At 41.1% G+C, this 15033-nt stretch overlaps 1 protein-coding gene across 5 annotated transcripts in view; it reads right to left on the bottom strand.

The window, feature by feature from the left end:
• The window catches only part of osbpl5 (oxysterol binding protein-like 5), a 64086-nt gene extending 50094 nt beyond the window's left edge, over positions 1-13992 (bottom strand). For 3 of the 5 annotated variants that reach the window (XM_036003094.1, XM_031282836.2, XM_036003093.1), the window contains exon 1: positions 13753-13985. The gene's annotated coding sequence lies outside the window, so the exon portion shown is untranslated. Of the gene's footprint in view, positions 1-13752 lie in introns of all 5 variants that reach the window. The other 2 variants (XM_031282841.2, XM_036003095.1) reach the window with 1 other exon arrangement.
• Positions 13993-15033: the final 1041 nt, after the last annotated feature.

Below are 15033 nucleotides of genomic sequence, written 5' to 3'. Positions count from 1 at the left end.
AATTTTATCATTTTCCTGAGGGGTAAATAGTGTACCTTCACATTGTGGGCATTTCATTGTCTTAAAAGACCAACACTTAAACTTAAACTCATACAATTAAAGGACTGTTTGGACAAAAAAAGTGTGTGCAACAGAAAATGGAAAAGGAAAAGTTTTGTTTTAAAGTGCTCATATTATGCTGATTTTCAGGTTCATAATTGTATTTAGAGGTTGTACTAGGATAGGTTTGCATGGTTTAATTTTCAAAAAACAGCATATTTTTGTTGTACTGCACGTTGCTGCAGCTCCTCTTTTCACCCTGTGTGTTGAGCTCTCTGTTTTAGCTACAGAGTGAGGCATCTCATTTCTGTTCCATCTTTTTTGGGAGTCACACATGCGCAGTAGCTAGGTAAGGACTACCAGCCAGTCAGAAGCACAGTATGAGGGCGTGCCACGCTAGCAGCTAGGCGAGCATTATAACGTGTGTTACAAAGAGTTTGTCACGGAAGTAAAGGCTGGACTACAATAGAGCTGTTTGGAGCAGTTTGTGAACAGTGTTTTCTGTTGGAGATGGTAAGTCCCTTTGGGGTGGACTTTGGGCTTTTTCCCTTTGTAAACCTATAACATGCACAAAAAAGATATATGACACAATAAAGCAAAGGGGAAAAGCCAAAAAGCATAATATGAGCACTTTAATACAGGAAACATACATATGTATGATGTGGTTCTACTGAACCGTACAGTACATAAGTACCAAATACATTTTAGTTTTAGTTCTCTCCATTCTGTTGCTCTCTCTTGCCTTTTCACTCTCTCCTGGGAGTTGGTTAAATGACATCAATATCATTAAATTAAGTTCCCAGCCCCTGATGGAGATGCCTTTCCACCAAAGTGACAGACAGTGTCTGACCTGCATTCAACCCAGGAAGGGAGAAAAACCTGTGGACCAAATTAGATCAACCACCATTCAGCTTCACTGTGTATATCTGGATGGTATAGATAAGTCAAATCACCCAGGGCTTGGAGTTTGATGTGTGTATTTGTGCTGTTACGGTACCGATAATTGGAGCAGCCAAAAGGGACAAAGGAAGACTCACATTTCAGCAATCATTCTGCTCAAAATGTTCTTGTCTATAAGCATAACTAATTTCACTGTACATTAATGTACAGGGGAAGTCAGCACAAATGATATACAATATAATTGGTGTCCACGTCCATCACCTTTTAAAGTGCTCATATTATGCTTTTTGGCTTTTTCCCTTTCCTTTATTGTGTCATATATCTTTTTTGTGCATGTTATAGGTTTACAAAGTGAAAAAGCCCAAAGTCCACCCCAAAGGGACTTACCATCTCCAACAGAAAACACTGTTCACAAACTGCTCCAAACAGCTCTATTGTAGTCCAGCCTTTACTTCCGTGACGAACTCTTTGTAACACACGTTATAATGCTCGCCTAGCTGCTAGCGTGGAACGCCCTCATACTCTGCTTCTGACTGGCTAGTATGCCTCACTCTGTAGCTAAAACAGAGAGCTCAACACACAGGGTGAAAAGAGGAGCTGCAGCAATGTGCAGTACAACAAATATGGTGTTTTTTGAAAATTAAACCATGTAAACCTATTCTGATATATAACCTCTAAATACAATTATGAACCTGAAAATGAGCATAATATGAGGACTTTAAACTAATAAATTAATAATATAAATGCTTTCCCTTAGAGGTTTGCTGAAATTTCCAATGTAATCCTCTTCAGAGTGAACCTTAACTGTGACCATGTAAAAAGTTATTTTACTGCATAGTTTTGGAGACAATTAAAGGGGAATTAAGCATAATTTACATAATAACATTAATAATTTCCACTACGGAAAATTGAATTGAGATGAACAAACAGAGAAATGTATCTTTTTAGATAAAACAGATGTTGACAAAGTTTTCATTTGGGGACATTATTTGAAGTTGGAAAAAAGTAATAAATTGCAATAACGAATAATATCGCAGTACGTTTAAAAACGCAATAATATGGTATTGTGACCCAAGTATCATGATAATATCGGATCGTGGAGCCTCTGGTGATTCCCACCCCTATCACAAACAGTGGAGGGAGGGAGCACGGAGAAATGAATGCTTTGATTAAAGTCAAAGCTAAAACCCATTTACAGTCATCCTTTATATACCGAGGGTGAGTGTTAGGGGTGCACAATATATCGACTCAATATCGTTATCGCGATATCACGTTGCGCGATATTATACCGAAAGTCTCGCGATAATTACGCGATATTTTGTTTGCGTTGCATCCCGCCCGACATGTACCCAAAGAGTATAGAAGCAACAAGAGGCGAAGCTCAATAGAACGTTGGGTTACATTCAGTCTAAGATGGCGGAGCTGCAGTTCCATTGAGTTTCTCCTCTTGTTACGTCTATACTCTTTGATGCACCTCTCGAAAAATACACATCACTTGGTAGCGTTGTATTTCCCCCGAGCAAAAAGAACACAAAAGTAAGAAAATGAGTGTTGCTCTGGGAGATGACGAAATAACAGAGATTGAAAGGAAACCTGCCTAGCCTACCCCCGGTTGCTTGGCAACAGTAAACAGAAATTCTCCGGTGCTACCTTAAACCACGTCTTAAAAGTTACTTCAGAGGTATTGTTAAGTCACAAGAACAATGTTTTTGGATTTAAAGTGCCCATATTATGAAAAAAACACTTTCTGGGATTTGGGGTGTTATGTTGTGTCTCTGGTGCGTCCACACACATACAAACTTTGAAAAAAATCCATCCATGCTGTTTAGAGTGAGATACGGTTTCTGAATGTGTCCTGCCTTCAGTCTCTGAGTGAGCTGTTCAAAATCGGCACGGCTTGTGACGTCACAAGCCGAAACGAGCAGGCTAACCGCAACCATTAGCTCGTAGCGTTAGCATTAGCGTTAGCATGCTAACGCTAGCATGCTACCTCGTTCTCAATAGCAAAGCACTGCTACAACACACACAAGTTCACCATAATCTACAAAAGAATTACTTCCATGTGCGCCCTCATTTAGAAGTCTCCCAGCTAATCCTGCCTTGTAACTGACCGAAGTTGTAGAAACAGCCTTTCTTTTACTGTCTATGGAGCTAGCTAGCTGACATGATCTACAGCTGAGCTACTGGGCATGTGCAAGTGCAATCAAAGATAGTACAGAAGAAGAAGAAGAAAAGAGGTCTCACTCTGTAGCTAAAACAGAGACCAGCTGAAAAGAGGATCTGCAGCAGTGAGAGAGCACTGCAGTACAACAAAAATATGGTGTTTTTTGAAAATTAAACCATGTAAACCTATTCTGGTACAACCTTAAAATACAATTATGAACCTGAAAATGAGCATAATATGGCTGCTTTAAAAGTATTTATTTCTCGATAAAAGTAACACAATATATGAGATTAAATGCCAAACATATCAGATATATACATAAATACGATGTCCTGAAGCGTTTTCCGCCATCTTGAATTATTTTCTTCGACTTGAGCCACTGACATACGTCACGCTGCCCTCACGCTGCCTTCACTCTGATTGGCAGTCGCTCGTGGCCAAACGGCCACTCCCATTGAAAATGAATGGTAGCTGTCTCTTGTAGCTAATGTGACTGTAGGGTAATGCCTCCTCCTCAGTAGCTTGGAAATACTTTGGCTTTAAGCCAACAGATGTGCATTGCATTGTTTTTTATACTGTAGTGTATATACAACCAGTACATGTCTTGTTCTACAGACATGCTCTTTATTTATTTATTTTATTTTATACTGTCCAACCAGTAAAACATGTCCTGTTCTGTAGACACATGTTGGACCAGTCCAATATGACAGTCAGTTGAAATAAACGTTGTGTTGTAAGAAAACTTGTTTTATTTGTTATAAATCTATTTTGATGTGTTTTCCCATAACTTTGGTAATTTTACATATGTTTAAAAATATCGAAATGAATATCAATATCGCAATATTCATTATCGATATCGCAATATCACATTTCTTTCAATATCGTGCACCCCTAGTGAGTGTTAACCCAAAAGATAGATTTTGGGTACAGTATCACTTTAAGACTGAAGTCAGATGACGGTCCCATGTCATGGAAACTGCCCATGCTCTGAAACCTGAGGTCTTTCTTAAAGGTTAAGGTGATGCTTGTTTTCTTGGCATAGACAGCTACGACTGAGTGTCACAAGTAGCCTTTTAGTGTCACTTTCTCCCCTTACCTGACTACACCATTAGGACAACAGATACTACACACAGTACACAGCCTCATAAATACAATGCTGACACCTGGGTATTCATTTTCTGAAGCAACAACATTTCTGATTTGTCTGAAAAATGAAATTCAATGACATGAAAACATCAGCTGGCAGATGCCAAACATTTGAGCCAATCTAACAAAGTCTGCACAAAGCACAATGTTGACCATCCAAAAAGGGCTTTAACAGGCTGACATTAAAGTGCTCATATTATGCTCATTTTCAGGTTCATAATTGTATTTTGAGGTTGTACCAGAATAGGTTTACATGGTTTCATTTTCAAAAAACACCATATTTTTGTTGTACTGCACATTTCTGCAGCTCCTCTTTTCACCATGTGTTCAGGTCTCTGTTTTAGCTACAGAGTGAGACCTCTCACTGCTGTAACACCTTTGTTGGCAGGACCTCGCACATGTGCAGTAGCTAGCTAGGTAAGGATCACATCATCTAGCTGTTTGTTTCTACAACTTCAGTAGTACAAGGCAGGATTAGCCGGGAGACTTCTTCTAAACGAGGGCACACTTCCAACTTTGTGTGGAATACCTGCAGAACAGGGACAGTAGTAAGTAGTTCTTTTGTAGATTATGGTGAACTAGTGTGTGTTGTAGCAGTGTTTGGCCATTCAGAACGAGCTAGCATGCTACGGTTAGCCACCTCGTTTCGGCTATTTTGAACAGCTCACCCGGCGACTGAAGGCAGGACACATCCAGAAACCCGTATCTCACTCAAAAAGGCATGGATGTTTTTTTTCCCCAAGTTTGTATGCGTATGGAAGCACCCGAGACACAAAATAATCCCAGAAAACGTTATTTTTTTTTCATAATATGGGCACTTTAAACCCATGATGCAATCAAGCCTCTCAGAATCACCTCTTTCGTAATAAAACACTCAATGTAATAAAAGCATGCCAAAAACCTACATCAAGCCCTCTGTAAACTGAACACAGACATTGCAGTTTATCCCTTGAAACTACAGATTATCAGCATTTAACATGGGCTGTCCACAGTGCCAATCCATCTCAGGGACTGGACGAAGTCTCTGTGCAGGGCCTGCCACTAAGTAAAAAAACAGATGCAGATCGTGACAAGGACATGTGTTCCTTTGCCTACTTGTACTGCAGGTCATTTGCAAATGTGTACATCAAAACAAAACATCTACATTCAAAATGAGCATAGCAAAGACAGGATGCAACAACCCTCAGTCTGAATGCTCTCTTATCATCTAATAACACAATAATGTAGCTGTTCTCCGTGTACACAAAACCTGCGAGCGTGTATCATACACACACACAGAAGCCTTACATATAACTAAACTTTGCATTTGTGTGATTTTATGTAAGATGTTTTGCGACTGTACCTACAATTCCCTCAAAAGTAAAAACACTGGGTCCAGAGTGAAGCTGGCGGCATTTACATAAGAAACTCCATACATTGAGCCAGCGATGAGTGAGAGGTGGATATTGATTGCAGAGGCGCTAGCTACCTTGAGAATGCTCCAGCTGCCACCGCCTCTGTTAAAAGGAGAGCAGTGGCTCTATGATGTTAAACCTGCTCTATAAATACACACACCATCTACCCAGCAGACTAGGAACAAACGTCAAGGGGGTCACAAGGTAAATCACAAAAAAACTAAATTTGTGTGTTAAAGAATAAAGACAGGATATTTGAAGATATGCATGCAACAAGGAGAGAAAAAAATGCCTGCGTTTTCAGTTGCAGTCAAATATCTCCCAAGTGACCCCACTTGAACAAGTGTTTAAGAGTAGGAGACAATTCCCAAGCCGCAGAACAACACTGGGGATAAAATGTCAGGCCGAAGGCATGCTGTTAAAAAAGGCTAAGGTAAATAGCAATAAGAAAACTTAGAAGACAAATTATTAGTTTTCATATTATAATTATGCAAATAATATTGCCAACACTGTTCAATCTGTATGAAAATCTCATACATTAATGGGGGAAAAAAAAAACTTATTTAACTTTAACTTATTTCCGGTTACATAATAAAATGTTGTATCTGAATCATAAATATGGTTTCAGAGGTCTTTAAACAGTTACAGTTTGTCTTTGTCTCACTTTTGTAACGAGAAAAGGGAAAGCTGCTTCCCCAGATTAGTGTGGTACTAACACAAAAGACTACTGTCTACAGACATTTCACTGTGCTATAATCCAGGGGGTAAGCGAGCGTCCACAAAGCGTACCAAGCACTCACCCGCCGTTAGCATTCCATTGACTGCCGTTCATTTTGGCGCCACTTTGACAGCGAATAATTTTACATCTGATGCGTTTAAAGACTCTATTTGTCCATTGTTTATTTCTAAAGAAACACGACAATGTATAAAAGGCTCCATCACCTTGTACCTCACGTTATGGCTTCGTAGCAGCAGTTTTTGTAAAAATAGGCTAACGATTGTGTCATAACCACGCGACTTTCTGTCGCATAGAAGACAAATTACCGTACAGTACAGGAGAAGCTCGCAGGCAGTTTCGACTCACATTAGCTGTTTAAGTTTAATTACTAATGTTAACTAGCATTTTAGTTAGCAATAATTAGCCTGTTATCTCCTAACATATACCTACGCTCTCCGTCTCTGTAAGATTGGGAATGATTGAGATTTCTCTTGGCACAGCTACCAGAAGACTTCCAACTTTCAGACAGGTTGCTCACATCACATCTACGTCAGCAAGCTCATCTACGCAGTAACGCTCAGCCATCACCGGAAAAGTACTTCTAATATCCTTCACTGGTCTCAGTGAACGTCTACGGCATGGCTTTGTCCATTTCTTTAACTGTCTATGGTTATAAAGCTGGTGTCATCACATGGAACAGTTCATATTATAGCAGTTAACATTGCATCTATACAGACAGGTGTAACTAAAGTCAATGATTGAATGATTGAATGATTTTATACTGTGAAATCTACAAATAATGCCTCCATTTGGGTATACAGCATGCAGTACTGTCATATTGTATTTGTAAACACAGATGAGGTTTCTCTGGAAACAAAGTGATATTCTGTGAAAAAGGTACCTGTTTTTAGATATAAAGGCCAACATACAGCTGTAAAGTAACTTAGGACAAAAATACTCTGCAAGAGCATGGGAGGAGAAGAAAATCCTGGCACGATAAAGGCAGCTAAAAGTGCGTTTGCTCTCTGGGGACAGAGAGACAGATTCAATATGGAGCAGTATTAGCCTAGATTCCCACACTAGGTGTTGGGGAAAGCATTTCATATCTCAGGGGAACTGGAACTGCACTGAGCCATTTATCAAACCCTGGAGTAGGACACTACCATTGTTAAGAGCAGTCCGATTCAACTAATAGTTTATAGGGCTCAGTATCTTTTGGAAAATTACTAGGAAGACGTTTCACACTCCCATACTGACAAACAAGAGTTTTTGTATAGTGTAAAGTGACAATCTTTTTCACAATATGACCTGCTTAGGAACTGTGTCAGTACATTCTTTTCACCTTGTACTGATATTTTGTCATTCAGGCAAAAGCTTCACTTCTTATTGGCATTCAAAATGATCAGTTGCCTTATCTCTTCTTGTCGCTGCCACTATTAATGCACGGCTATGGCAATGCGTGTCAGTGGTGAGACATACCAAACAATCACACGGTTTGAATATTGAGGAGGCTGCAGAATTTGCATTATGACATGACAACAACAACTCAGGACAACTAGCTTAAGTTCAATGACTATTCTGTTGTCAGTAAAATAAACATCTGAATCATTACGTGGGCCAAATAAACCATTACAGCTCTGACATCAACATCTGAGCTTAACAGAAAGCAGTGATGGTCCAACCGGCTAAATGAATGAAGAAGCCCAGTCAAATTCAGAAGCTAGGTGAGGATCTATTCATGGAATCTTTTGACTGGCATTTGTGCACTGCCAATTGTTCTCATTCCACTAATATCCTGAAAATAAAATCCCAATCCTAGCTGATTGGACATTCGGGGGAGAGACGAGAGATGACCTGTAACAAAAGTCCCCAGCTGGACTCAAAACAGGGACACAGCAGTCAGCATGTTAAGGCCAACAGGACGCCCTTGGGTGGCTTCAAGGGGTGTCACGATACCAGATATTTCGGAAGAATTGCATTGTACCTGCGGTACTGTAGAAAAACGAGTACCGCCTCGTTTTCCAAATGTTGGCATTGACTTGGTACCTTAGTATCGGTTCTTTCGACATCCCTAATGGCTTCTCCTATAGTCCTGAGTCAGATCGACAGAATATGTAGCCTAGTTGGACGTGGAATTTTACTACTTTCTGAGTATTGCTCATAGCACAGCATGAAAGTTAGGACATCTGTTGCTGTGTCTTCCTGCTAGAAAAAGCAGTGATAAAAAAACAGAACTAACCACCCACAGAAATAGCTCAAACAGCTCTTCACATTCTCACCACCCTTTTTTTTTTTTTCCCTTTCCTTCATTCACTGCTACTCTCTACCCATTTGTCATTCACGGCAGTGCAAAGCCACAGTTCTAGTTGATAGGCTTAGGGACCAAAACCATTAAATATCCCCACCTGATTAGTGCAAGGTAGCTGTCACTGTCACATGGCATGTCCAGACTTTGGGTGTTAAGCGATCGGCACAGAAAACCTCCCACCATTATGCAAGCTAAGATGGGAAAGCTCAGGAAAAAAATGGAATAGACTTTGATTTGCTTGGTTATGGAGGAGTAAGACTCAACACATCCATGATAAACACCGACGTACCGCCAACCATTACAATTATCTATTCAAATTATAAACATGGCGGTCGTTTATCTCCAAATCAAAATGACTGTCTGCCTCTAATTCTGTAAAGGCCCAGACACACAGAGCCGACGGCCAAACGTCGGCAGAAAAGGCAGTTGGGCTGATCAGTCTCCCCAAATTGGTCAAAAAAGTGCCTCGGAACACACCAAAGCGACGAGATGCAATACGTCTCCATAACAGCAGGCGCCGCTAATCTGTATTGTTGCCCAAAAATGAAAACCGGCAGCTGATTGGACGAACGCGTCACGTGGGTCTGTTTTCTCCAGAAATTCAAAGACAGACTGTCATGGCGGCTTGTTCAGGATACGATCTCATATTGTAATAAATTAGTTCACCGAAATGTGTTTCTGAAAACATTTTAAGCGAGAAATAGGCCATGCAGTTGCTGCATCTGTCTTCATTTCAGATCGACAAAGGTCAGTTTAAAAGATTTTCACCAGATTTTGAGAGACTCTAGTCACGCTTATTCTGCTCCCCGTTTCCGGGTTAGCACTCTACCAATCAGATGGGTCATTTGAGTCTGACTGCCGGCAGTGCCCGCCCCGCCTATTATACATGTCAAATCGGCCAAAATGAAGGACGACGGCCCCTCGGACGGACGATGGCACGGAACACACCGAACAGACTCGAGTCACTGACCTCGCCAGACTGTCCAACGGCTGATTATCGGCTCTGTGTGTCCGGGCCTTTAAGAACACTCTTTTTTATGAGGCCGTTTTTTTAATTTTGACAAAGCGATCTCTCATGTTTTTCCACACTCTCCAGCAAAATGCTGCTTCTTTTCCCAGTGTGGTGGCTCTCGCTGACCACATATTTAACGCTGTTTGACTCCCCGTGGTCTGTACATGAGGAATCATACAGATGTTTGTACAGGCCAACCTGCTCGGCCCGTCTTCCCAGCCGACCGTGTTGAACTGGAAGCACAGTGTGCCGAGGCGCACGACCGCGCGCCTCGACAACTTGCGGAGCCTCTGTCCTGGAAACAACAGCTGTGGTGATGTCATTTTATGGCTCCTGCACCTCGTGCCGGGAACACCACAGCGGCCATAAACCTCGCTTAATGAGAGCATCAGACATGGAGTATTTAAAGCAACACAGACTTGATCAAAACCAGATATGCAAATATGAGTAGTCTGTTGTTATTGATCTCACAACCTATTTTCAATGGCCACACATTATTATTTGAGACACACATTATTAATGACCTTCAAATGCCTGATATGTTTCCTCCCTGCTATTGACACGACTTGCAGTCTGACATTTTGCGGTCATTCAATATCAGATAGATTTTTGTCACAGTGCCTGCCGGTCTGACAGAGAATCCTAATACTGGATATCAGGCCTTTATTGTTCTGTATAACCCACTCTGAAAGATGGAGTAGGGTTGCACGATATTGACAAAATGTGACATTGCGATATCAATATTAATTTCAATATTTTTAAATATGTAAAATTACAAAAGTTACGGGAAAACGCCATCAAAATAGATTCATAACAAATTAAACAAGTTTTCTTAGAACACGTTTATTTCAATTGACGGTTATATCGGACTGGTACCACAAGAATAAATAAATAAATAAATAAATAAGGACCATGTCTACAGAACAGGACATGTTTTACTGGTTGGACAGTATAAAATAAACAAATAAAGAGAACAAGGCACAAATTTTCTTTCGCTTCTCTGATTCGTTCCGTTTTGTTGTCTCTATTTCTTCACTTACGCTGTCACTCTGTCGAAATGTGCACACGCGTCATGGGTACGCTCCATAGGGTTTGTCACGTAGTGGTCCCGTGCGCTGACGTGTTCTAACATGTGCAAGTGGCACGGTAACTGGCCAATGAAATGATGATCATTACAGCATTCCAAGCGGGCTCTAAATCAAACACAACTAAGCCACACAGCCAACGGACGGGACGCAGCGCTCCACAAAATAAACAAACTATTGCATACTTATCGCGACACTTTCAATATAATATTGCGCAACGTGATATCGCGATAACGATATTGAGTCGATACATCATGCACCCCTAAGATGGAGTCAACTGAAAGTACAGACAGATCACAGAAACACTGAGACAACAAAGCAAGGACTTTGCAGAGCTTTGACAAAAAGAGAAAGTGGGGAACTGGTAAAGACTGGTAAGCTGTCTCTTCTCCCTCAGCTGCGATTTCCCAAATATCACCCGACATTTCACTTCTGGCACTCTGGTAACCATTTCCTCCTGTGCTTGGATAGCCTGCTCATAAGTTTTGTTTGTTTTTTCAGTATTTTGAGTGACACATCCCAGTAACCCTTTTAACTATTAACTAAAGTGCACTTCTGTGCTATTCTCATCTCTAGCTAAACCCAGCTCCACATAATACCACACGATTAAAGATGGTGAGCTCTTCTATCTTTTTCTGCACTGGGAATAGACAGAGATGGATGAGGCAAAGAGGCACTGTAAAATCTCCACATTTAGTCATTATCTCATCAAGATCTAATATTAAAGTACACTATAGCCCAAACCACACTGGATTTTTGAGGCTGACACCAATGTCAGTATTTGAGAGTTTTAAAAAATCTGATTATGATATAGGCCTATTACTTTTTTTTCATAAACACATACAATAAACAAACATTTTTGATAAGGATTCCTCAAATTAGCTTTTTTTTAAAGTTGTGACTGGTACCAATATGTCTGCAATAAGCCAATACTGGCCAATGTATCCATCTAGTTCTAATCTAGACTGGGTAAACCCAGCCCGATCTGCCGGCAATTTGATTTTGCCCTGCAGCTCAGGCTGGAGACCTGTAAGTTTATCTATCCTGCTTCCGTTACAATTTTGCGGGGACCAATCACAAAACTGGCTTATCCACCAGGCGCGCTATTGGCTGGTTTAACACGATGACGGTAGAGAAGCGACCAAGCAGCTTTTTGTTTACATTCAACATAGCAGCCACCGAAGCGCCGCAACCCGTTGATGCCGCTGTCACGTCACCCGGATCGTTGGTCTGATTGGTTGAAGGACTATCCAACTGCGTACACAGTCATTTGAACTATGCCCATTGATCAAGCCTCTTGTGCAATAGAAAATACAGAGCAGACTCCCCAGACTAATGTTCAATCTTAAAGGAACACGCTGACTTATTGGGACTTTAGCTTATTCACCGTAATCCCCAGAGTTAGACAAGTCGATACATACCCTTCTCATCTCCGTGTGTGTTGTAAATCTGTCCGACGGCCCCACCGCTACCCTGGTTAGCACAGATCCTGAAGGTAACCAGTTCCAACTAGCCTACTGCTCCCAATAAGTGACAAAATAACGCCAGCATGTTCCTATTTCCATGTTGTGATTTGTATAGTCACAGCGTGTACAAATAACAAGGTCACGTGAGACACAGCCGTCTTCTAACCGTATACAAACTGGGAACTATATTCTCAGAAAGGCGAAGCGCTGCTACTTCTGCTACTTGGGCGGAGTGATTTGCTAGCAGCACCTGAAGCCCTGTGGTGAGGAGCAGAGAGTTCACCTGGAGTTCACTCAGAGTTACAACAAGCACGGAGATGAGAAGGGTATGTATCGACTTGTCTAACTCTGGGGGTTGCGGTGAATAAGCTAAAGTAACAATAAGTCGGCGTGTTCCTTTAAAAGATTGAGCTTGGTCTGGTGATAGCCAGACTAGTTGCAATCACAAGAACACTGCATATTAGTAAAGAAGGTCATATTCAATTAATTTAATACTTTCTTGTCATGTCAACACAGTTGATAGGAGATGCCTATACTCAATATAAAGGCTGTTTGCTTAATTTTGTATAATATACCACAAAAAAACTAAATTATCCAGTGCTCTTGATATACATTGAGAGGAGTCTCTGTAGAAAAGGTTGTTGACAGTCATATGGTAAGGAAACATGCCAAATGTTACAGCTTTGGCATTACACCAGAAACACTGGAGTTGAACCATGCTGAAGATGTCTCGGCCTGTACTACAGTAGGGTACCGGTATTTGACATTTAAATGCCTACCAGCCTCACAGCGCTCTCCTACACACCGCATTACGTTATATACTGCACGTCGCGCCCTGCATGGCATTACGGCGATGTTACGTTACTGGTATTATAATTTCTTTGAGTAATGTGGAGGTTGTTTGGAAGTAGCATTAATCGCTATATGGTTATTGCTACGGTGATTGCTCTAACGTTACTACACGCGCTGTTAAAACGTAGTAACGTTATCGTTATCGATTTTTGATTGGTCCAATACACAAAAGCAGTCCACCGTTACACTAGACGCAGGTGATGGCAGGATGGTTAACAGAATAAATACGAGGAAATCATACAGAGGTAACGTTACAGGTTCATGGTTGCCATGCAAACAAGTGACAGCCAAGCTGCAGCCGCATGGGGCATGGTCTGCTAACAGGGTGATGAGGTTGGGTTTTACTTTATGTAGCTAGCTAGCTAGCTTATAACATTAGCCAATACCCGGGCAGACAACACACCACACAGACACATAACGTTACTACCACCACTGACTGACCAAATTCCTCCAAATAATGCGAAGTTATGAACCCCAAAAACTACCGAAAAAGCAAATCCTCCTTATTCTACCAGTTAATGCTATCTGAGCTCCGCTAGCTAACGTACGTTAGCACATAAAACATACGTTAGTTGAACAAATACAAATGATGTTCGCTAAAAATAGCAATGTATCTTCATCGACGTGTCGGCGTGGTGTATTAGGAGATCAGTTAAATGTAAACTTACTCTGTGTCGACTAGCGTGGTGCTCATACAGTTGTGTCCGAGCTTCTTTTCCAGTCCAGCTTCATAGCACGGGACTGTGTGAGATAGCTGGGTTGAGGGGAGCAGCAGGCGGGCTGTGGTGGCCCGGTAGGAGTCGGCTGGAGGAGAAGTTGCTCCGTTTCAACATGGAGAGTGTGGAGTGGACTGGATCCTCCTGCTGCGGACCGTTCATCTGGCTGCTGCTGCTGCTGCTGCTACACAGGGCGCCCTGGCGACACCTGTGGCCGCAGCAGCGTACAACACCTGCTGCAAGTCGTTAGGCCTATGTAATATTGCCTACAAGAGCAAACATGATCCTCATACATTTTTATTATCACAAATGTAGTATTTAAGCCCAATTGTTAAGATTGTATAGAGCATTCACAACTTGTCATGATTATAATTCAAAGTTTTTACTCCTCAAACTGGAACAAGAAAACTTGTAATGGACAGTGTATTTCATAGTGGTTCATAAAGTAGCCTATTAAGATTTGTATCTTCATTAAGTGTAGCACTACACAATGTGAACATACTCTATTACAAGTTGTATCATACTGTTACAAGTAAATGTCATGCATACTATTTTTTTATCAAGTAAAAGTACATCAGTATTATCAGCTAAATGTATGTAAAATATCAAAGGTAAAAATACTCATTAGGCATCACAATTGCCCCTATCAGTGTTACATATACTTAACTTAAAGGTCAATGCAAGAACCTTGCATAGCTGTGTGGTTGTGTGTCCTTCCACTTCTTCCTCATTTGTCGTTAAATTTAGGTTCACCCAGTTATCTTATGTCCTATTTTAACTTTGTACCGGAAGGTAAGCACCATCTCTCTGTATACATTTTAATGCAAGACACAGCATAGGGAACTAGAAAGAAGCATTCAAATACCGCATCTATTTTTAGATTCAACTTGTGCATCTGAAAGATATGAAACAATGATGAGTGAGAAATATCAGGCTCATTGAATCCGACATGCTGACAAAATCTAATAGTACCACCATGCCAGGAGTGCCCTGTGTGTGAAAATGATTGCCCTTAAAACACCTCCATATTGCACAGAATCCCCAGAGTGTAGGCCTGCTGTGAGCTGTAAAATTAGAACTTTTTGAAGTCTCTGTGTAAAAGGTTTTTTTCCTCATGAAGTCAGAAACAGAAATGGCATTATTTATTCATTCTTTGAGGGTGCACTTAGCTACCTGCAACCTCAAAGTTGCTCTGAATAATGCAGAGGTGTGCCAGCTCAGTCCTCCTCTGCA

Source organism: Sander lucioperca, chromosome 7 (genome assembly GCF_008315115.2).
Source record: "Sander lucioperca isolate FBNREF2018 chromosome 7, SLUC_FBN_1.2, whole genome shotgun sequence".
In the NCBI taxonomy this organism is placed as follows: domain Eukaryota; kingdom Metazoa; phylum Chordata; class Actinopteri; order Perciformes; family Percidae; genus Sander; species Sander lucioperca.
The sequence above is the reverse complement of the archived record's forward strand: the minus strand, read 5'-3'. Positions and strand labels throughout refer to the sequence as shown.